Raw genomic sequence first — 23,732 nt, forward strand, 5'->3', positions numbered from 1 at the left:
ATAACCCCCAGCTCCCAGCTTTCCACACAAAAGTCCATCCTACAACCCTGTTTTCTCCTCTGGCATGGCTCTTTGTCCATCAACCCTGCTCATCTTTTTCAATTCTTTCAGATGTTTTCTGTCTGCTTCCCTACACAGATTGTGGGGATGCTGAGAGCCTGGAAAGAAGCCTCTCCCCTCCCAGAGTCACTACAGCTGTGAGGAACTGAAGTTGTACCTGCTTTTGGGAATATCTGTTGAAGCCTCCAGGACCTGGTTGTAGGGTGGGTCAGGGAGGGAACTGAGCATATCCAATGCAAGAAAGTGTCTTTGGAGAGCTGAAGTGGGTAAATGTTCCTTGTAGTGTATGCTTAAGGATTTATTTCATTTTCTTCTGAAGCCTTATACCTTCCTTAATTATGCTAACTTTCAAAGGCTTGTCTAAAACAAAATTAGAGCTGTGTTCCTGTCAGTTTTAATCAGCTCATTCCAGAGGATGAAGCCCTAGACTGGTAAATGAACACTTGTAAATGTATTTATCATGGGCAAATCTCGTACTTTTTCCTAAACTCATTTCAGAAGCTACAGAATCTCAAGAACTGCAAGATTTCCCTGCAGAGGTGTAACATGGAAAAAATTCAGCCCATAATGTTACATCTACTTTTTCAGTAGTAATGAAAAAAAGCTGGTAAGAGAAATTAAACCTACAAAGTTTTAATTCACCATCACACATACCTTCAAAATAATGTTTGCTGACAATATTCAGTTCTTACCTGCATTTTGCTGATTACCTTGTATTCCCACTTGGGGAGAATGTAAATATCCAGGTTGTCCTGAATTCCAAGTGCTTTCAGTAGTAAGACTGCAACAGTTAGATGTCTTACAAACATTTAATATTATTATAACCCTCAAAAATCTTATAAAACCATCATGACCAGTGCTGTCATCACAAGATCATGCCAGAATTTGGACACATTCTCCTCCTTCCCAGAAAACATTGCAGATTTAAGAAAAAAATTCTGGCTGAGCACCCATCAGGTTTCATGCAATGCCTCAGTGCTTGAAGGTTAATAACCTTTAGGCTGTCCCACAAATTGTCTACTGACCATGCACCCCACAGCCACTTCAACCAGTGTTTGAAGAAGGATCATGAACATCATGATCAAGACTCATTTCAGAGGAGCAACGTCTCCCATTCCTCAGGGATGCACTTTTTTGGTCCATGTATTAGAAAAATAAATTGCCTCTGAGTAAGCTTCTGGTGTCCACATCAGAATTTTCCATTTCAGCCACCACATCTGAAGCACTCTGTGTGTTTATTCAGTGCTGTTGAAGTCATGGCTATAAAAACCACAGAAGGCATTGCCTGCCACTTTTCATCCTAGGAGGGAACACAGAGAAAGCCCAGTGTAAGATATCTCAAAAGGTTTTCATTTTTCAGGCAAAATGAATATTGGTATAGAGAGGTTTTATGCTGAAATCTACAATATAGGAGCTCTGATCCCCATGGATCATCTTGGAAAACCTGGCTTTTCTGTGTTTTCAGCCTGATTCTGCCACTCTGCAGCTCAGACATTCCATTAAAATGAGTTCCTTCCTACTGTCGCTGTTGTGTGCAAATTTCCAGCTGTTTGTGGTTAAGGAGAAAGACACGTCTAAAGGAAAATAATGAGCTTGTGGGTCTTTATTATTATTATTATTATTATTATTTCATTTAAATAACTTTTCTTCTTTTTTTTTTTTTTTTTACATTTAAACAAAAAAGTTTCCACAATAACCAACAGAACTTTGAGCTGCTTAGCTTCACCATAAAAGCACATCTGAAGGACCAATTTTCCACAGGCACAAACTTCTCACTTCCTACCAGTCCTGGAACACCACCACCTCTGCAAGCGGGCTCCCACACTCCTCCTGAGCAGAGGCAGGCACGTAGTAGATCAGTAATTACTACATCTTCTCTCCACTCATCACCTCCACCATCAACTCACTCCCTGTTCCAGCAGCTCCTCTGCCAAGTTTTCTAGTGGTGGCAGTTTGCCTTCAGGATGGCACAGCTGCAGAGGAGACACTGGATATGCAGTCAAAGGAGCTGCTTTTCTCCCCTTGAGCTTTCCAAAGGTGAAAACCTGACATTTTCACAGCTCTCTCAAGGATTCCCTTGCAGCTTTTTGTGGAATGATTTTAGTTTTTGTTGAAAGTTTGCACAGTTTGTAAAATATTGGGTGATTTCACAACAACTTGCTGCCTCCTCCCAACCCTGCCATCCCTGTTTCTGCACTCTTGTCCCTACACATAGAACAACATCCCAAAACTTATAAAAACCTCTTGGATATTTTTTTTTCCTGCCACTTTTTCTCCCTCTACAACACACCTCTCCATTATCACAGAATCACAGAGTGCTTTGGCTTGGAAAGGACCTTAAAATCATGTGGTCCCAACCTTCCACAACACCAGGGTTGCTCCAAGCCCGATCTAGGCTGAGCTTCAATACTTCCAGGAATGGGGTTTCCACAACTTCTCTGGGGAAACTCTTGTACTTACAAAGAATTTACACATAGATTAATCTACAGCTGAAATGTTCAACAGGGTTGGGCAGGGCTTGGAGCCACCTGGGATAGTGGGAAGTGTCCCTGTCCATGGCAGGGGGTTGGAACTGGATGGTCCCTTTTGATCTAAACCCAGTCCATAATTCATGATTTTAGTTTTCTTATGATGATGGAAAGACGAAGGACACCTTAACACTCTAAATTATTATTTCACAATTTAACTAAAAAAAGGCGGTAACAACTTACTTCATCGACACATAAACCCCATGGATTTTCCAAAGCTAAAAGCAAATAATTCGAGTTGAATAGTTACAACTTCTGAGATGATGTTGCTGCAGCTTCGTATTTCCCAAAGAACCAAAGAAATACCAATACCAAAGAAATACCAATACCAAAGAAATACCAATACCAAAAAAAGGTATTAAATTCATTACTGGGGGGAAAAAAACCTACAGGTGGGATTTTTCTTGAAGTCACTAACACAACCAGCAGTGTCCAAAGTGAAAATGGAGCTAGAAATGCTTCTGTGGGCTACCAATGTCACTCTGATGGGCACAGACTGCTGTGGTGAAATTTGTAATACTGGGAGCAAATCTACAGAGAAATAAAAGGAAATTTCAGTCTCTACTGGTGTCTCACAGTCTCTTATTGCCATGATGTTTCTCTAATACTATTGAAATTTAGAGGGAAGGTGTGGGAGGGGAGGAGGAAGGCTGGGCCTAAGTCATTTAACCACAGTTCCAAGAATAGGCGGTTTTGCAGATGTGACGGATGAATATTTCATTTCCCAGGAAAAAAGGGAATGTTCAAAACTTTACACAGCCCAGAGCTCAAAGAAGAATTATAAGTGAAGCCCTGAATTATCATTTTTTAAGATTGAAAAATATGCAGAGTCAATAATCATGCAGTCAAATTAATTTTTCCTTGCAGTGTAAGAGGTTGGTAATTTTGCTCATTTTGCTCATATCATGTATGAAATGGGCTGATGGATTTCAACTAAGGCTGCTTAAACAGCAAAAAAGGCAGAACATTAACTCTTTATCATGTGAAATTAAATCTGTTTAAGCACTTGAAATTAAATCTGTTTAAGAATATGGGGCCTGTACCAGCGTGCTTGATTGGTTTTATTTCCACTGGGATAATATTTTTTAGCTTGGCAGCAAGGCTATGGCGCAGCTAGTTGCCCACACAGTGCTTCAGCTCTTCTTTCCTCTCCCATTTCAACTTCTTTTGGGCTGCTCCCTCTCTGCCACAACCATTTGTGGGCATTGCAGGGAGCAGGAGCAGGGACCTGATCCAGACTAGAAATACACATTATCTTCCCCCAGCAGAATCAGTTCCCCAGGGCACCTCATAAATGCTGGCAGTGGAAGAGACAAGGCAGCCGCTGGTTAGAGAGTGGGGCCAGTTTTAGGAGAGGGCAGGTGCCCATCAGGTGATATTTCCAGACAAACAGGCTTTGCCATTTGAGTGCTGCATTTAATATTTCTCTTAATGTGGTAGGAAAAAAAACCCAAAAACCAGAAGGTTTGGGATGCTGAAATACAGGAAGATTGTTACTGTGTGGTCCAAAATATCTCTCTTGCTCCTCTTTTAATCAGTTACTCATTAAGACCTTTCAAGTTCTAAAAATGGTCCTTAAATTCACAATTCCTCACTATCTGGTGGTCATACTCAACCAGTGCCTTACATCAGAGAAGGAAAATAATTCACTTTCTACATTAAGAATTTTGGGATAAAATATGACAGAAAGAGCTGCAAAAATCAACAGGCCTCCAAGAAAGCACCCAAGGGTTGAGGTGGCTACACAAGGTGATGTCAGTGATGTCATAATACCAGAGAAAGGGCAAAATTATTGGGTGTAAAAATGAAGGAATCGCTTATTGTGACCGTGTTCACAGGGGTTTTCAGGTGAGGGAAGAGACGAAAATGTTGACTCCATCTTCAGAAGGCTTGATTTATTATTTTATGATATATATATATTACATTATAACTATACTAAAAAGAATAGAGGGAAAAGTTTCACCTCAGAAGGCCATCTAAGCTAATAGAAAGGAGAAGAATGAAAACAAAGTGGCTTGGACAGAGAGAGAGAACCAGCTCTGCCATGAGTGGTCACTAATTCCAAACATCCACACGAGACCAATCCCAGATGCACCTGTTGCATTCCACAGCAGCAGATAACCATTGTTTACATTTTGTTTCTGAGGCCTCTCAGCTTCTCAGAAGGGAAAAAATCCTAAGGAAAGGATTTTCACAAAAAGATGTCTACGACAACTTATTTCCCGCATGAAGCAAAACCTATGGTGGTAAGCAGTCAAACTGCCAGAGCAATTTGGCCAGTCTAAAATAAAGCCTTTTTAGGAAGTATTTTTCAAGAAAGCTTTGGATGTGCAGGAAAGAATCCAGAGGCAAGCAGAGAGTTTGAGGAGAGGCCAGGAAAATGCAGAGTAAGGGGAAAGGTCAGAAGGAAAGCGATGGTTTTGCCAAAAGAGAAGATGAAGTGGACACATCACAGAAGCACAGGGTCATGGAATGGTTTGGGTTGGAAGGGACATTAAAGACCATCCAGTTCCAACCCCCTGCTGTGGGCAGGGACACCTTCCACTACACCACAGTGACATGACATATCTGGTACTTTAAAAGACCTTTGGAAAGGAAACAGGAATTATTTTGCTGTGTCAGGTCAGGCAAAAAGACACTGGCTAAAGGAACAAGAGGGAAATTGTGGATGGGATGTCTGGAAAAATCTTTGTGTCAGTAAAAACTGTTAAAATCTTTAAGAAATGAAGAGAAGAAAATGTAGAATCTCTGTCATTGGATGGGTTTTGGAAAAGATCAAACACCATGGGAGTGAGGTCTTAGACTGCCTGGAGGTTGGACAATGGCTCAGTTGATGTCTTGAAGTCTTTTCAAGCTGTTTTCCTATATTTTGTTGGAATTTTGTCAGTCACAGAAGATCAGTCCTTGAAGTGCTGTGCCAAGAGAGCAGTCTTTAGGGGTGGGCAAAGTGAGTAGAATTTGAGAGGAGAAAACAGTTTATAATAGCGTCATACTTCCTCTTCCACACCAGGAATTCATTTCCTAGCAAACTGGCAGAAAAAACAGAATTAATTATTCTACTTTTTATTTTTTTAAGTTCAAAAACTTATGAGAGAAAAGACAATTTTTCTATCCATTTTTTTTTCTAGACAACAGATTGAAACTGTCACTACCACTCATGTCTCTGAGATGACCTTCAGTATGAGCTCCATTGTACAAATGTTCCAAACCTTGTAAAATCACAAAATATTTTTACTGAAAGAATGAGTAGGAATAAGATATAAAAGGGATATTATTTCTCTAAATTAATGGAACAATTTCTGGCAAAAAAAAGATCTTAGTCAGTGGAAATAGGAATGTTTGCCATGCTCTCAGTAAGAAGTAAACCCATTTGTTCTTGATACACCATACAGAAAATCACAGATAGTGCTAGAATATTAATAATAAACTAAAGAGACTCACTGAAGCAGTCTTTAGGGGCCTTTCTTTTTTCATTGAGTAGAGTAGGATTTAGGTATTTTTTTCCTAACTCTTCTCTAATAAACTGTTGCTATCCTTGCCAGGGACTAAGCAAAATTCACTCAGGAAGGAACATTTGTATTTAATTAAGCAGGTGGATAGCAATTTCATTACCTAAATTATAACCCTGTTCTTTTACAGGGTTATTTCTTTTGAGCCATTGCACTGCCAAGTTTTACTTTGGGAAGGGCAGTGGCTGTTCTTTTGATTGTATCATTAGCCAAAGGTTAAGATAATCAGTAAATCCCTGAACATCATAATCATGGGAGAGGCTGAGAAAAAAGTGGGCTGATGACAGACACCAATGAGGCTTTTTTGGTCTTTTTTTCCCCCTGACCAATGACAATACCAGAGTACTATGCATTCAAAAATGGAATTCATTAACCATGGATGCTGGAAAAGCCAGGACTCCGTGGTTCTGCTTCACCCTCTGTGCTGCTCATTAACACATCCAACTCTTTTTAATGCAAGAACACAGAGTGCAGCCATCTCATGACCTGGGGTGAACAATGTGATGAGACCTATAAAGGATGGCTGAATATCTTTCTTTTGGCAGTGACTTTTTTTACCTTCCTAATGGAAAACTGCCTCCTGACACGTTGAAAAGGTCCTTGTGGAATTCCATGTGCACCCAGACATCTGGGATGGGATTCAGTTACCTGAACATATGTGGTTGTTGATATTTGAGCTGTTCAGTTTCATCCTGCTCAGCCTCAAGCCAGGCAGGAATAGCACAGGTGTTCCCTGAATCCATCAACATGGGTGTGTTCAATACCCTGGCATTTCTCAAATGTCCACAGACATCATGTTAGGACAAGGACATTGAGTGCCTGGGTCTGAAATTTCTCCCTCTGCACACATATGTTTAGGTGCTAAAAAAAAAAGGTATCCAGATTTCAGTCTGGACCTTGTCCCTGGCTCTGCTGGGCCTGGCTGAGGTGGAATTAATTTTCCACAGAGCAGCTGAGCTGTGTGTTGGTGGTTAGAAAGGTGTTGGGGACACAGGAGCATTTTGGCTACTGCTGAGCATCAGCCTGTTGGAGTGAGTCCAGAGGAGGCACCAGGATGATTAGAGGGATGGAGCAGCTCTGCTGGGAGAATTGGGACTGTTCAGGCTGAAAAAGAGGAGGATTTGTGTGACCTTGTTGTGGCCTTTCAGTACCTGGAGGCAGCCTGCAAGAGAATGAAGAGAGATTGTTTACAAGAGCTTGGAGTGACAGGATAAGGGGAAAAGGCTTCAGACTAAAGAGGGGAACTTGGTTTAGATTTTAGGAAGGAATTGTTCCCTGTGAGGGTGCTGAGACCCTGGCACAGACAACCAGAGAAGCTGTGGCTGCCCCTGGATCCCTGGAAGTGCCCAAGGCCAGGTTGGAAAGGGCTTGGAGCAGCCTGGCACAGTGGAAGGTGTCCCTGCCCATGGCAGGGGAGTTGGAATGAGATGAACTTTAAGCTCTCTTTAACCCAAACCAATCTGAGATTCTATGATTTTGTCCAACATTTCTCTCTCACTACAAGGCAGGGTTTGGGCAGGATCTTGGTTTCCCAAGATCACAGTCAGGACAACTGATCCAAACCTCACTTACAGGATATTCTGAGTTGGAAAGGACCCACAAGAATCCTCAAGTCCAACTTTGAAATGAATGGTCCATAAAGAGATTGAACTCACAACCTAGCACCTGACCAGAGGGATCCTCCACACCATATCACATGTGCTCAGCAATAAAACTTAAGGGAAGGGGCTGGGAGGGCATTTGATGTCACAGCATTTGTCTTCCAGAGCAGCCACCAAGTGTACTAAAGCCCCATTTCCCAGGGAGTGGGACAGCCCCTTCTGACACCAAGTAGAGAATAAATCTTGTGTTTTTCTTTGTTTCTGCATGAGGCCTTTGCTTTATTGAGCAGGCCTTTCCTGACCTGTGACATTTATCCATTTTATTTCCTTCCCTCCCTTCCTATCCTGCTGAGGAGGGGAGTGATAGGGTGGCTTGGTGGTAACCTCACATCCAGAGAGGGTTGCTAATCACACTAATTTAAAAGTTCTTATGATATGCTGCTTCTAGAATAAATGGACAGAAGAAGGGTCAAAATTTGAGTGAGGTCAGAGACCAACCTCTTGCTCAGAGATCTTAATTTCTAGAGACTCAGTAATTATCAGACATCTTCACACAGCACCCATCAGAGTGGGGGCTCAGACTGGAAGGGAAAAATGACCAATAATGAAGTCAGTGACACCCAGTTGGTGATGGTGGTGTTAATTATGAGTGGCATGAGATGAGTTAAGTCAACTCTTCTCTCTTGGGGGCCCATGGGCCACAGATAAGCCCATGTCTGTGGTCATTCTGCAAATGGTTTCACACTCTCACATTCTAGGCCAAAAAGTAAGGGTTCTGGTTACAATAGTGATGAGAAAAGTAAGAAAGATATTGTTATTTTGATTGCACAGTAGTAGCTGAGTAATTACACAACATGGTGATTCAGGACTGACTAAAGAGAAAAGAGAACCATAATTAACTCCTCTATCTTGCAACACAGACCCTTATTTGAGGAAATGACATAATAACATGGAAGGGCTCTCTCTTTACAAACCTAAGGGCCATAGAAATAGTTCTCAGCTCAGACAAATTGTTCACCTTTGGGAAAAACTGGAATAAAAGATTTTGAAGGAAAACAGCAAGGAATATATACAAATAAAAGTAGAGATGAGTGTGGAAATGGTTCAACTGTGATGATTATGATACGTTTTCAAGTTTGGGGGAAGAATAAATTCTGACTCTTTTCCAACAAGCCACCAGATCCAATGTCTTTTCATGCACAGGTTTGAACTGCTTTTCTAGAAAGATCAAGAGCTATTTTAATTTTGAAGACTGCATATTTGAAATCCTGAAACCAACTTCAGGGCTCAGTAGAAGGACAAAAGATAAAATTAACCCAATAAGCCAAGTTTCTGTTTCAGCCTCTACAGACAGATCAGGATATTTATGATATGATTGCCATATTTTATCTAACCCTTGAGTAGCTCCATAATTTAGCAGGAGTTTACAAAGACTCAAGGGTTTTGTCTGTGAGAAATTGGGGGTTTTTTTCCACAGATTTTCTACTGTCCCACTCCTAAGTGCTATCTTTAAAAATCAGAATTGATCACTGCTCTTTTTGCTTACTCCTTAAAGCTCCTGGTACCCTTCAGAAGTTTGTGTCTTTCTGAACTAAAGCCCTGTGTAAGGATAAAAACCATCCATGTTTGCAGCAGAGAAGAAAGGGAGAGACAAATTTCAAATTTTAATATATTTTAATAATTCTATGATAAACAGAGAAGGGACAGCTCACCCATGACTTTTTTCTCACTGCAATTTAGACTAAGGCATATCTGTACCTCTTTTCCTTACAAGGAATTCCTTATTCAGCTTCCTGGGATGCAAACAGATTTTGGAAGTTTACTGGAAGAACCAAGAGACATATTCTCCATCTATCCCATTATATTTGCTGTATCTTGGTGGTTTCCTGTAATGGATAAATAGAAGGAAAAGCAAAATGTAGCAGCTGTTTTATTACACAATCCTTCACAGACACAGGGCATAACAAAAGGGGGAAAAAAGACAACAAAACCTGAAACGAAAAACAAAAAAAACAGGTTTCACTTGGGTTACCCATAATTATGAATACCAGTTATGCAAGATTTGCTCTAACTGCAATAACAGCAATAACTAAGAATTTCAACCCTATTCTAATACTACAATGGAGATTAAATTCTGCAACAGATGGCTGTTCAACTACAGAGATCTTCTCTGACAGTGATTCACATCCTCCCCTTGGCAACCTACTCCACTGCCTGGTTTTCCTTGTAGCTATGAAGATTTTTTTGTAGTTGTGATGTTTTTCTTAATGTTTGGTCTAATTCCTCCCTGCTGCCTTGTAAACCCTTTTCTCCTGCCCATAATGATGAGAAGGAATAAGTGATGCTTGTCTCTTATGTAACATCTATTTTAGCCATCCTCAGTAAATCACGAATCTTCCTTTCCCTCTGGAATCACACACCCAGTTCTTTAAGGTTTCTTCTGGATCTTCCTTATCCAGCTTCTCCATTCTTGCAGCTTTGTCTGAGCTCAATCTGTTCCCTTTGCTTTATTTAATAGCAGAGTTGCAGTATTTATAAGTATATTGTATAATAAAAACCCAAAAACCAAAAATTTTAAAGATTCTTTTAAATGCTTCCATGTAAGAGCCAATGTGTCAAAAGCTTTGCTCCCAACCTTAATGTGACCAAAAAACCCTGACAATTCTGCCAAAGATTGGCTATAGGGAGTAAGAAACAACTTGGAGAATTTTCTACCTTTTCTCCAGCTGTCCGGTCCCTCCTGCTCACAGAACAGGACAGTTCTTGTAGAACTTTGGGACTTCCACATCAATGAGTTGTCTGGAGGGTTTGACATTTTCTTTGTAAAGAAGGTGGCTCTACCCTTATTTTCTCCCAGTTGATCACAAGCCTGCTGGAACTTTCTCAGGGAAAGAGTGAGAAAGTTCTGGAATGGCTGCCCAGGGAGGTGGTGGAGTCCCCATGCCTGGGTGTGTTTAACAAAGCCTGGATGTGGCACTGGGGGCCAGGGCTCAGTTGAGCTGTTGGGGCTGGGTTGGACTGGATGATCTTGAAGGTCTCTTCCAACCTGGTCATTCTGGGAATTCTGTGAAGTTAAACTGCAGGGAGCATCTGGATTATGTGGTTTTCTAAGCTTTGTTCCTCGTAAAGACAAAAGGAGAGGGCAGAGAATGACTGAGCCATCTCACTGGAAATGGACAGTGTGACCCACTGACCTCTGAAACAGCAAAAGTCATTGAGCTTCCCGTTTGTTCTCTGCTCAGAACAGGGGAAGTGTAGCAATTTCCCCCTCTCATTCCCCTCTTGCTGTGTCAGGACAGCCACCCAACTATCAAATCACCACATCCATGCTGGGGTGGGGAGAGGCTTGTTACAGGAAGAAATCAAACAACTGCAAACAAAGCTGAGTTGTAAACTTAGCCAAGAGGCCTTGTCAGAAGCAGGAAATCATTTATAAATCTGCTTCACTTCTGGGAAGTTGGTGGTATAGGATGTAGGGAGGGCAGAATTTGTGCAACAGCAATTCTCATCAGGTAGGTTCCTAGAGGATAAGCAAGAAGGCTCAAAAATTTCCTTATTTATCATGTGGTAGCAGTGAAGTGCAGTGATCAGTGTGAGTGTGCATTCCTTGTGTAAGAACAATACAAATGAGCAGTGAAATGTATTGTCTTGCCCTGATGGGTGCAAAGATACACCCATTTCCCCCCATGAACAGTAAGAATAAAGCAGAAATCTGCCTCCCAAACTGATTCACCATTTCAGGCAATGCCCCTGTGTGGATCTCACTTCCTGGGAAGTTCCAAGCAGTGAAATCATTCCTGACACCTTGGCCCTGCCCAAGAACTACGTGTGATTTTCACACCAAAGTGACTCCAGGATGGGAAGTTTGGATGAGGATAAGAGAGCAAAGTGTTGGGAACATCTTGATTTGTGTGACACAGGACACAAGAATGTCCCAGCTGGAATTTCTGTCTCCAGAAGTGCAGCCTTTGATGTTTACAGCAGGCATCTCACCATGGTTATTAAATCACTGCTTGCCTCTGATCACACCCATTAATGTGGGGTTGCTGAAACTCTGAATATCAGCCCAGAAAGAACTGGTGTCCTGTGGATAAAACACATTATAGAAATTTTTGTCCAGGTTTAGCAACAAAGCACAAGACAGACCCACTCTCTTTCCCTTTTCTGATGGGCTGGGGAGGACAACTGGAAAAGAAAATAGAAGTCATGGTTTGGGATAAGAACAGTTTCATAATTGAAACAAATAAAAGATAATAGTAATGATAATACTAATTATTACAATTAATAATGGTCATTACAATATAGCAGAGGAAGACAGTGCAATAAAACCCAAAAAGACAAGATATGCACAATGCAGTTTGTCACCACCCAGTGACAGAAACCCAAATTGAAACCCAGTGATTGAAACCACCCAAACCCATCCCCTGGCTGTGATTAGCCCCAGCTTCCCCCAGTTTATTCACTGGGCATGGTGTCCCACGGGATGGAACACCCTCTGGCCAGTTCAGGTTGGTGTCCTGGCCATGCTTCCCTCCAGATTCTTGTGTAGCTTCTCACTGGCAGAGCACGAGGCACTGGAAAATCCTTGATTTAGGGTGAGCACAGCTTAGTAACAGCCAAAACATCAGCGTGGTGTCAACATGATCCTTCTGCTGAATCCAAAACACTGCATTGAACCAGCCACTTAAAAGAAAATTAACTCTCCCTGAGCCAAACCCAGAAAATTTCAGAAAGCCTTTTAGATGAAGGGTTTAGTTTTTTTTTATTTTGCTATTGGATTGTTTCTCCCTTTTCAGTACACATATAATCACTTCCACTTAGGCCATGAGGGCTGACTTTTGTTTATTTTATTTTTCTTTTTCAGGAAATATTTGATTTTCCATGAGTGTTACTATTGTGTACATTGTCCATACTTCTATATAAACCTTTTTCCAAAGACTACATGCTATGTGACTAATATTGGTTGGGTTGTTTTTCTTTTTTTCAAGTTAATTTCCTTGTTGCTAAAGAATAAACAGCTTTTTCCTTTTTCAGTTTTTGTTTTGTTTTGGGGTTTTTTTCTTGGGGTTTTTTTTTTTTTTTTGGTTGTTTGGTTGGTTGATTGAGTTTGAGTTTTTCTGTTTGTTTTGGTTTGGTTTGGTTTTTTTGGTTTTTTGTTGTTTTGTTTTACTTTTGTTGGGTTTGTTTCTTTGTTGCTTTGGTTTGGTTTGGTTTGATTTTTTTGGGTTTGGTTTGGGTTAGGTTGGGTTGGGTTGGGTTGGGTTTTTTGGTTTGGTTTGGGTTAGGTTGGGTTGGGTTGGGTTTTTTGGTTTGGTTTGGTTTGGGTTTTTTGGATTTTGTTTGGTTTTGGTTTTTTGGGTTTGGTTTGGGGTTTTTTTTTTGTTTGTTTTGGTTTGATTTTTGGTTTTTGGGATTTTTTTTTTCTCTCTCTTCTGGAATCTCTGGAATTTGACCAGAAAGACCCAGCTGTGAATGCAAGGTACCTCACCCCTCTGTCAGAATCTCCTCATTCCCTCTGACAGAGCCCGTGCAGGCCATCAGCACTGCTTGGGGGACAGTTCTGGGAGTTTCAGAGGAACTGTGTCTGCTTGTGGGTAAGTCCCTCACTGCTGAATCCATCTTCTGTGAGTTTGAAAAGGTCATGAGTTCATCCCACTTGACCTGGGCAAAAAGGCAGATTTGTGGCTGAAGATGAGAGTTTGAGCAATAATTCTCCAGAGGGTGAAGAGGAACAGTTATGGAGGAAGAGAGGGAGCTACTTACAAAGCAATTTTAATTGTAAACCATCAGTGACATCAAAGTATCTGCTAAAGTGAACAAGTGAGTTGAAAACTGTATTTAAAAAAACCCCCAAAACTACATGAGTAGCATCTTCATGTCCTCTGAAGCACTTCTTAAATTGTGAAAGGGAGAGAGTTATTTAAAAAATCCTCAAAAGGCTCCAAGAAAGCAGAAGTACCAGATGAGTGTTATCATAAACAGTCAGGCATTTAAATACTCAAATACATAGTGTTTCTTTTTGTTTTTTCTTTTCTATGCTTCCAGCTTGGACAAGAAAATTGGAATAACTCAGCTCAAAGCAAGATTTTATTGTTTCTTCTTTTTTCTTCCTTAATAGCCCTCCAGAGAAGAGCTGGCACAACTTTCAGAGAGTACCACGTTGTGGTGTTTTGTTTATAGTCACCACATAGAATATTTTCTGAGTAATGCAAAAGTAGAGGATATCTAAATTTAAAAAAAAACCAAAAAAAAACAATAATTCCTCACAATGTGAAGAAAGAAAAAAAATACCAAATTGACTGGGACACCAGAGCGTCCTTTTCATTAATTACACATTAAATTGTTTGATGTAGATCTTGCTAGGGCATTGCCCTGCCTTTTTAAAATATTAAAGATACACACGGGATTACAATGCAGCAAGGACCAGATTTAAACCCTCAAACCTGAAGAAATAGATATTAAGCTAGGAATATTTGTTATAACTTCATCCTGTGAAATTATATCCATTAAAATGACAATAAGTACTATATGGAAACTGTAACTCAGAGTATTTGCAGATCTTAAGTAATTAAAGTTCACAGGAACCTTGCATGGTAATAAAATGTTGCTTTGCAGTTTTAATATTAAAATATTAAATTATTTTAATATTAAAGTATTGAGAGAGGTCTTGCTCCTAGTGATAGATTTGATGTAAAATACAATTCTTTTTCACACACAACCCCTGTCCCAGACAGAGATAGGAAAACACAGAAAATTACACATCACAGGCATTCAGAAATGTGAGTAAATTAGGACCAGAAGTTCCCAGAAAATAAGGTTGAGATCTGAGCTCCTAATTCAGTCCAATATCTTCCAAAATCTCACCTGAGAGGAAGAAAAGTACAACTTGTGTGTTTGTCTTGTACATCCATCTTTAGAGGCATGTTTACAGTGTGACACCAGAATACTCTGAAGTCCTGCAAATATTCCAGGTTTGGGTGGTGGGGTTTTTTTGGTTGGTTGGGTTTTTGGTGGGTTTTGTTTGTTTGTTTTGCTTTGTTTTGGTGATTTTTTTGTTTTGATTTGCTGTTTGTTTGTTTGGGTTTTTTGGGTGGTTTTTTTTTTTGGTGGTGGTGGTAGTTTTGGGGTTTTTTTACCTTCAGGATAGCAAATATTGGCTAACATGATTTGTCTGGGACATGAATGGAACTGATTGGCTGGGCCAGGAGCAAAACCTTTCCTCCACTCTCACTTTCTAGACATTAGCTCATGTTATTTGAAAGCTTCATGCTGCACCTTCACTGCTATCACAGCCTGCATTATGCTGTAAATTGGGATGACTTGGCTGCTGTTCTGCTTAACTGGACCCCTTATCACAGCCCAAAAAAAGCTCTCCTTGTGCGTTTTCCCAGAACACAACAATATTGGCACAGCCCCAGGCTGGCACTCTGCACCCTGTGCCCTGGCTGGGAAATGAAATCTGTAAATACATCCCCATGCACCCTCCAGAAGCGCTGCAGACTTATTTGAGATGTAGAAAAAAAAAACAAAAAACGAAAAAAAGCCACCTTGATCCAGTGTGAAAACACCAGTTCCCACTCTTGGTGGCTGTGAGGTCATTGAAGCCTTTCAGACACCAGCATTTTGTAACCTCTTCTCTCCCTGTAGAAGACTTGCTTCAAATTTTTAAAAAAAGGTTTAAGAAATCACTATTTTTTCCTTTAATTGGAGCACATCCCTGGTGGTACCCCTTCCTTTCCCAGTTCCTTTCATTGCTGGCTATATTTATGAAAGGCAGGCACCCAAATCTTTGTTAGTAGGGATGGAGAAAACACATTGGGCATCCCACCCATGTGAACTTCCTGGCAAGTTACTTGGGTCTCCCTGTCTCCTTATTCTGCTGGTGTGAAGGATCTATTTTTACTTTTCTTTAAAGAGCAGAGTCCTTCAGACTGGTTAGTAACAAGCCCTGTCTCTGGCTGCCAAAGGGACAACACAGAGCCACTTTGTGAAGAAGAGAGAGGGGCCTGACCAAGAAGTGCACTTGGATGGTGCTGAAAAACATTTGTCAAGCTGTCAAATGGTCTGTGCACCTCACTGGAGCCAGCCCTGGTAGAGAGAGCAGGGAAATCTCCATCCCCAAAGTGTCTCTGTCACACTGGGAGGTTGAGAATTGGCTTTTGTCATTGGTAAGAGTTGGACATGAGAGAGACAACTGCTGGGAGAAACCTCCCTGCATCCAATGCACTGAGGCCAAAATCATGGAGGTTTCCCTTGGCAAGCTGCACTGGTCTTATCCCCTCCCAGTATCTTCAGGCTGTGTTCTGATTGTCTTCAAAGGGCCTTTCTCTCACTAAATCAGAGTGTGTTCTGCTCATCCCTCTTTCCCAGCCAGTAAAAAGGACACTGGGCAAGAAGCATCCAAAGGAATTTGTTAGAATCCTGGATGCTGAGAATTTTAAATTTTCTGTTCTTAAAGGCACAGACCCCCAAGGGAACACTGCATTTGACCTGAGGATGTGGAGAAGGCTTCCAAAATTGATTGATAGCACTGGGATTGTGGGTGTGTAGGTGGTTAGAAGTGTGTGATATCACAGGGTGGAAAACTTAGAGTTTGGGGTTTTAGAATATAGAAATAAATATGAAGCAAGATGGAGGTTTTAGGGTGGAGGCAGGTTGTTCTTCTTTACCTTCTTCCTCCTTCTTGATGGGTCTGGCTGATGTTTTGTAATTGGACAGAAAAGTCCCCCTTTTGGGCTTCCAGGGATCAGTTATTGGGTTAAAAGGGAAAATAATCCAGGTGTCAGCTCTTAACTGGATAATTTAGTCTGAAAAGACCTTGGAACAAGAGATTGTGGCCATTTTGTGCCTTCTAATGAAAAGCTGCCAAACTCATGGTTGTGAGACTGTTTTAGTGATAAGAAATAATAAACACCTGAGTCTGAACATGAACTACTGTCTCAAGTGCCTTCAATCCAGACCCAGAGAAACTGATAGAACTCAAGGTATTAACTCCCTTGGTGGTGCAGGAGGGCTCTGACACAGCTCAGAACCCTGAAGCCAATGTGCTTTCCACTGCAGCAGGCCTTGGCTTGGCAAAGCTTTTCCATCCAGTGACTTATCTGCGTGGGCAGCAGCACTTCCCTCTCCCCCCTCAGCCATTGTCAACCTTTCAGTCCCAGCTGCAGCCCAGTCTAGCGGCCGTCATTTCTTTTGGCCACCCTTCAGATTGTTTTAAACTGTCTGACAAAGCCTTGAAATGACTTAATCCATGGAGAAAACTCTTGAAGATTACATTTGCTGGAATAAATGCTGGTTTTAGATTTCCTGTCTCTCCCTTAGCTCAGGGGAGGAGGTGTGTTCCTCGGTGACATAATGGCAGCAAACACAGGCTGGATACTGTACCCACCATATGATTTCTGCCTTTATGCTGCTCACATTGCACTGATATCTCTCTGCAAGAGGCCTCAAGTCGTGTCCTGACATCTCAGGGATGTGGTTTTCTTGTTCAACACAAATATTCTTCAGAACTCCATCACCGAAGGATGACACATGTCCTTCAGCACTGGGATGTCATTGAAGGTTTGCTGCTCACTGGAAGAAATGTAAGCTTTGCCTTCAGGGAGTTCAGCCTGTGCTATGTCCCTATTTGTTTATTAGCCTAATATTTATTGTCATTTCAAATTCTAATGAGATGGTTGGGTAAAGGCAAGAAATCAAGCAGGACATCCAGATATTTTCAGCCAGCTGAAAATAGAGACAGCAACTTCTACAGCATTTTATGGAAATGCTCTAGACACAAATTAAGGAGGAAATCCAGGTCTATAAAATGTTTTAGGGCATCTTTTTCAAACCTGATATATTTAAGAAAAGTGTCCTTCTTCTGTGGAAAAAAAGATATAAAGGAATTCAAGACAAAGATAATAAAACCAAAATAAATGGTCCATCATTAACAGTCCAAGTCAAAGCTGTTCAGTGGGAATGCTACTGGATATTTTGGCAGGGAAAATGAAAAAGAGACTACTAATTTTACCTACTCCAAAATATGGATGACCTGAATACATGGATGTGCCAGAAGCCCTGTGAGAAGGGTGGGAGCTGAGCAGCCCAGTGCTGCTGGCCTGGTGTGCTGCTGGGTGAAGAACATCTGCTCTGAAAGCCAATGAGGGAAGATGCTGCAGAACGGAGAAAACAAATTTCTTTTAAGGCAGTGACAAAGATGTGAAATACATCATCATCATCATCATCATCATCATCATCATCATCATTGATGCCTTGTGAAGGCTGGATTAGAACAGGGGCTGGACAGAGCTAAAGAATAAAGCAGGGATTTATTCAAAGGCCTCCATGGATGCACCTTGGGCAGCACAAGAGCCCAGCCAGGGCTGCACCCAAGATGAACCAAAATGGCCCCAAAATGCACCAGCGCTCCCGGGGTCTCTCCCTGGGGTCAGTTCTGCTCCATTTGCATCTTGCAGTTCATTGTCCCATTCCAGCTTTAGCCCCTGCAGTCCCACCCTGCTTGTTTTTCTCTCTCCAGCCCACGGGGTTTGTGCTCTTGGGCTGAGATTTGGATCATTTGTCCTTGGTGCCCAGCTGGAGCAGGAATGGTTTTGTCTCCCTGCTCTGTGATTGCTCACCACCCCCTAAGATGAAGCTCAGAACTACATACTACACTGAAGCAGCACAGAATCTGAAAATATAAAAGCTAAAACTTGAGGTATCATCATCATCATCATCATCAGGGACAGGTGCTAAGCAAAGAAAGATACCAAGACCAGAGAGTTTGTGGATGCCTCAACCCTAAAACTGTTCAAGGCCAGGTGGAATTGGCAGCTGAGCAATCTGGTTCAGCAAAATGTGTCCCAGCCCATGGCAGTGGGTTGGAATGAAATGACCTTTAAGCTCCTTCTCAACCCAAACATTCTATGATTTTAAAATCGAGGCTGGCCCAATGACATATTCCAGTGTGAAGAAGAGGAGAAACAAACCATGTCAGGTTAAAAGTTAATGAAGAATATATGAAATCAAAGATAAAAGAAAGGGAGAAATGGAAAAAGAATTCAGCATTCTGACAAGGGATGTTCTCTGTAGCACAGCCAGCCCTGTCCCATCTCCAGTCTGCTTGGCTGAAGGAACAAAGCAGGACAACCTTCCTGAAAGGCTCTGAAAAGAATCAGAGAGCAGCTCCTGCTGTGGCTCATTTTTCAGTCTCCAGTTCAAACACAACAGGGGCTGTTTGTTCCCACAGTGCAGGCCTGACCTTAAAATCGCTCACGAGCTTTTACAAAGTGCAGCCCAGCTGGTTGCAGAGCTCCAGCCATCTGCTTCTATTTTTAAAACTCCAGGTTGCAGACGGTTTTCCTTAGTTACCACTCCTCTGGGATTGCCTTAAACAGAAGTGCAGAGAGCAGCAAGGCCCCTGTTTGCATCCCAGGGATCCTGAGGGATTGAAGTGCAGCAGGAAAGGCACCAGGGCCGACTTTGTACAAATGAGGGTGTCTAAGGGAGCATCCATTCCTGGGAAAATTCCCAGAATTCCCAGAATGACCAGGTTGGAAGAGACCTTAAAATCATCGAGTCCAACCCAGCCCCAACAGCTCAACCAAACCCTGGCCCCCAGTGCCACATCCAGGCTTTGTTAAACACACCCAGGCATGGGGACTCCACCACCTCCCTGGGCAGCCATTCCAGAACTTTCTCACTCTTCCTGTGAAAAACTTTTCCCTGCTATCCAACCTGTATTTCCCCTGGTGCAGCTTGAGGCTGTGTGCTCTGGTTGTGTCAGTGCTGCTGCAGAAAGAGCCCAGGGCCAGCTGAGCACAGGCCCCTTTCAGGAGCTGCAGAGAGTGATGGGGGCAGCCCTGAGTCTCCTTTGCTCCAGGCTGAGCACCCCCAGCTCCCTCAGGGCTTCCTCACAGGGTTTGTGTTCCCAGCCCCTCTCCAGCCTCATTGCCCCCTCTGGGTGCAATCTCAGCTGAAATCTCAGCTCCAGAGGGGTTGGGAGGCTTCAGGCCTCCACATGTAACCATCAGGCAGAAGGTGGAACTGCTGAGTGAACTACCAGCTGGATTTGGATATGGGAAAATGGAACTTTTATGTCACTGCCAGAGATTTCTTGGCTTTAGGTGGCTGCTGGAGGCCACAGACATGGACAGAGAAAGTTTTATACAAAGACATTTCACTTACCCTCCTGTTAGAAACATTGTTTTCTATATCCAAATTCAAGGTTTCTCCTACAGCCTGGGACCCCATAGCCTGTCCTTCCTACTTCCATCTCCATTAGAGCAGATTTTGGCCCCAGGTATCCCCAGGGAATGCCCCCAGTTCTGTCCCAGGTCTCATGGAAGACTGAGATCCTGAAAATCTCTGCAGAGCAGCCAAACTGCCTCCACCAGCCTGAGGCACGGATTAATCAGACAACTGTGTACTAAAATTTTAGTGTTCTGCTGGATTTCTATTTCGGGACTGGCAAATAATTCCTGTCTATATCTAGATGTGATTGAGAGGCAGTTGACACAGTTGAATATAAAATCCTTCTTTCTCACCAGACAAGACTACATTTAAAGTCTTCTCCAGTGCTTGTCATTCTGTCAAGGAAATACATTTTTTTTTTGATAATTTATATATTTGCCTTTTAGTTGTCAAACTTAGCTATAAGGTAAAAACTGGAGTGTAAAGATCCATGTCAAATATTGCAAATACTTTTATTTTTGTTGGATTTTTTGCTGTTTTAAAAAATATTCTCTTCATAACTACAGATCCTGTCTTGGTGTCCTGATTATATAAATCTGTACAGGCATATACAAGGGAGATAGGTTTCTATTAGAGTCTATCAGGATCCCATCAATATTGTCAGGGAAGTTTTCAGTTTTCCAGTTAATCCTAATTTTATCATTTGAAGAATTTTCATGTTTCACTAAGTGAATTCAGTAGACTTGCAGTGACTTTATTGGGCCTTTAGAAAATCAGCTCACAAGTGAAGTCCTGCCTTGCCAACCTCTAAATTTATAAGTCTTGGCTTGCAAGTCAAAATACATCTTCCCTGGAATAACAGAATTATGCAGTGTCCTAACATTATTAAAAATAATAATCTGCTTCAAAACATTGACAGAATGCTGTATGAAGAGATAATGTTTCCCTCCCAAATAAAAAAAGCTATAATTAAAAAAAAAATCCAAAACCTTTAAAGAAACAATAAAAACTGCTCTCCAAATCATGTCTATGAACTTAATATCAGCTGCCACCTGCATTTCCAATACAGAAGAATTGTTTTATATCTTCACTGGGCTAACAAGAGTTGGAGATGTGTGTTCCACACAGACTCATCAGTAATTTTACATAACTCTGGGCCACATCTGTGTTTTTTCCATATGTAAGACTCCATGGACAGTTTTATACAGCTACACCCACTTTTTATTGAGTCACAAGGAAGTCAGATGCTGGTCTGAGGATCCAGCCTGGCACAGTGTGGGATCCCACTGGTTTCCATACCTCAGCTACCACTAAATCCCATACATTGCCAATTAATTAAATCTGCAGACTTTGCAGCTCTTCCATTTCTATTCCATTTTCTTTATTCATGCAAATCATCCAAGTGACTTTACTAAGCAAAGTTCATAAGACTGGGCACAATTTAGATCATTTATGCTGGTTTATATTTGGAATAAATGCATAGTGGTGAAACCCTACGGTTTTTCTGAGGCCATTATTAAAATTTAACAATGAATTCAAAGTTTGAATGGGTTCAGGAAAGAGCTATTATGTATCAAGGAGTCAAAGTCAAGGCTTTTTAACAATATCAGACAAAGGCAGTTAATTGGACAAACAATCCTTTAGGGAAAGAAAGAGGCTATTGTTCATGCACTGGAAACCACAGCACAATAATTAACCACTCTGGATGCTTTGACAAAAGGTCAGATGCAATAGAAGCATGAAGTGCTTGCAATCCATGTGAGGAGTCCTCATGTGACAAGCCAAAGGACTTGAGTGAGGACAGCAACACAACTCAAACATGTGAATCTCAAGTGCCCAAATCACCCAAGCGTTCACACAGGGACTAGGTTGGTTTAGGGCCCCTCAAAGCCAAAAGTTCAAATTCTGAGCAGATTCACTGCTTCATTCCCACCAAAACTTGAGCAGGAGACAGAAATCAGTCATTTCTCCAAGTTCTCCAAAAGCAGCCACTCCCAGACTGCTCATAACAGGAGGACAACCTTGTTGGAGTTCAGTTTTGGAAAAGCTCATTTCTGTGCACACACTGGGCAGAGAGAGGTGACAACTGAGAATGACACCCTCCTAAAATGTCACCAAGATACATTACTTCAGGATATGTTCATATTAGTAAATAAAATTATCAAGTTCTTGTCTGTTAGAGCCAAGAGCAAGTAGTATGATATGACTTCTAGTAAAACAACTAAAATCTACCCCTCTGGTGGGTCTAGCAAAACCAGCACACACCCTCCTGTTCCAAGGTGGCTTCATCCAAGGTTCTTTTGGCAAATTTTGAAAATTCTTGAGTATTGAGTATTCTTGAGGTGTTTTCTTTTTTTTTTTTTTTTTTTGGTAGTGAAGTACAACTCTCCCATTCCTTCCAGTCTTTTCCCTACAAGCCATGGAAATGGAAATGTGAACCTAGAGTCATAAAGCATTTTCTGTGCATTCTCTAGGCAAAGGTTAATTAAAAATGATGTAAATCTGGCAGCCTCAGAAATGACACAAATGGAAAAAAAAGTCCACAAAATACCCACCTGTGGCAAATAAATCACAGTCTATCTGATCAGGTATCCTTTATTGATAATGTTTACAAAGAAAGGCTCATTGAGGCACACTTTGAAGATTAACAGAAATCAAATTACATGGATTAGCAAGGAATATGTGTAAAATTGGCACATCACAGGTCTTTTTTTCACAGGTTGGAATAGGTGTCTGAGATTCACTCCCTTGCCTGGCTCAAGTCTTGACAGAGCTGAGGTCAGGTCTCTTACAGCCCACATGAAAGCATGAACTGCCTCTCCCTAGTATCAAAAAAAACCATTTCACATTGCCATGACAACACAAACCACTGTTAAGCCAGATAGGAATATAATTTAGTTCCTCTTCCACTCCTTGAACAATGTTAAATAATTTTGAGTAAATCAGATCTGGCTCCAAGACAGAGAACACAGTAACACTCTTCCCACACAGCACTGATAGGATATAGCATCAGGCAGGCCCATCATTTCTCTCTCTCCCCTTTATTTCATGCCAGGTTCTTCTTGATTAAGCAATAATGTGAAATGGCGAAACAAGAAAAAGTTGGAGATCCCCAAAGGAAATCAAGTGTGTGTTGCAGCTTGGTGTTTTTACAGTCACATCTGTCTTTTGGACAGATGGATACCTGCAAGTGCTCCATTTACTTCTCAGGGAGGGAAAAAAAAAAAGAAAAACTATGACTGTTTCCAGCAATTGCACTTAACAGCCACTTTTAGTCAAGAGTTTCTGTTTGGCTCCCATGCTTCCAGGAAACATTGTTCTGTTTGCTTTCAATGGCAAAGGAAAAATGAATTATTGTATGGTCCCTCCAGGGTTTTGTCTAGGAGCAAGGATACACCCTTCAATGCAGGGAATTGAGCACAAGCTGAAGGGAGAAGAGATTAAATGCAGGGATCAGCTCTAATTGATAATGGTCCTTCTCATGACCTTAAAATAAAGCGTAAAGGAAAAGGTGAGAAAGAGGTAAAAATTGTCTAGAAATGCTACAAAAATTGGGCCAATATTAGCACTACATTGATCATTTTCCACCAGCTTCTTAATTCCTGCTCTAAGACAAGAATAGAAAAAAACAGAGGAAAAGGCACAATGAGGGCAGTTCATGGCAAACTTTAGGGCATGACAGATCAGGAAGTTCAGGAAATCATGAGCAGGGGAGTGTATTGAGTTTGTGGGGTTTTTTTTAATCCAAACCTATAAACCTGATAACAAAATGATTGAACAAGGTGAAAACCTCTTGTTCAAACAGGTGTAGCTCTGGGGCAGTAGGGCACAGAGTTCAGCCAAGGTGAAAGGAGAATGAA

This window comes from Agelaius phoeniceus, chromosome 1 (assembly GCF_051311805.1).
Source record: "Agelaius phoeniceus isolate bAgePho1 chromosome 1, bAgePho1.hap1, whole genome shotgun sequence".
Classification (NCBI taxonomy): domain Eukaryota; kingdom Metazoa; phylum Chordata; class Aves; order Passeriformes; family Icteridae; genus Agelaius; species Agelaius phoeniceus.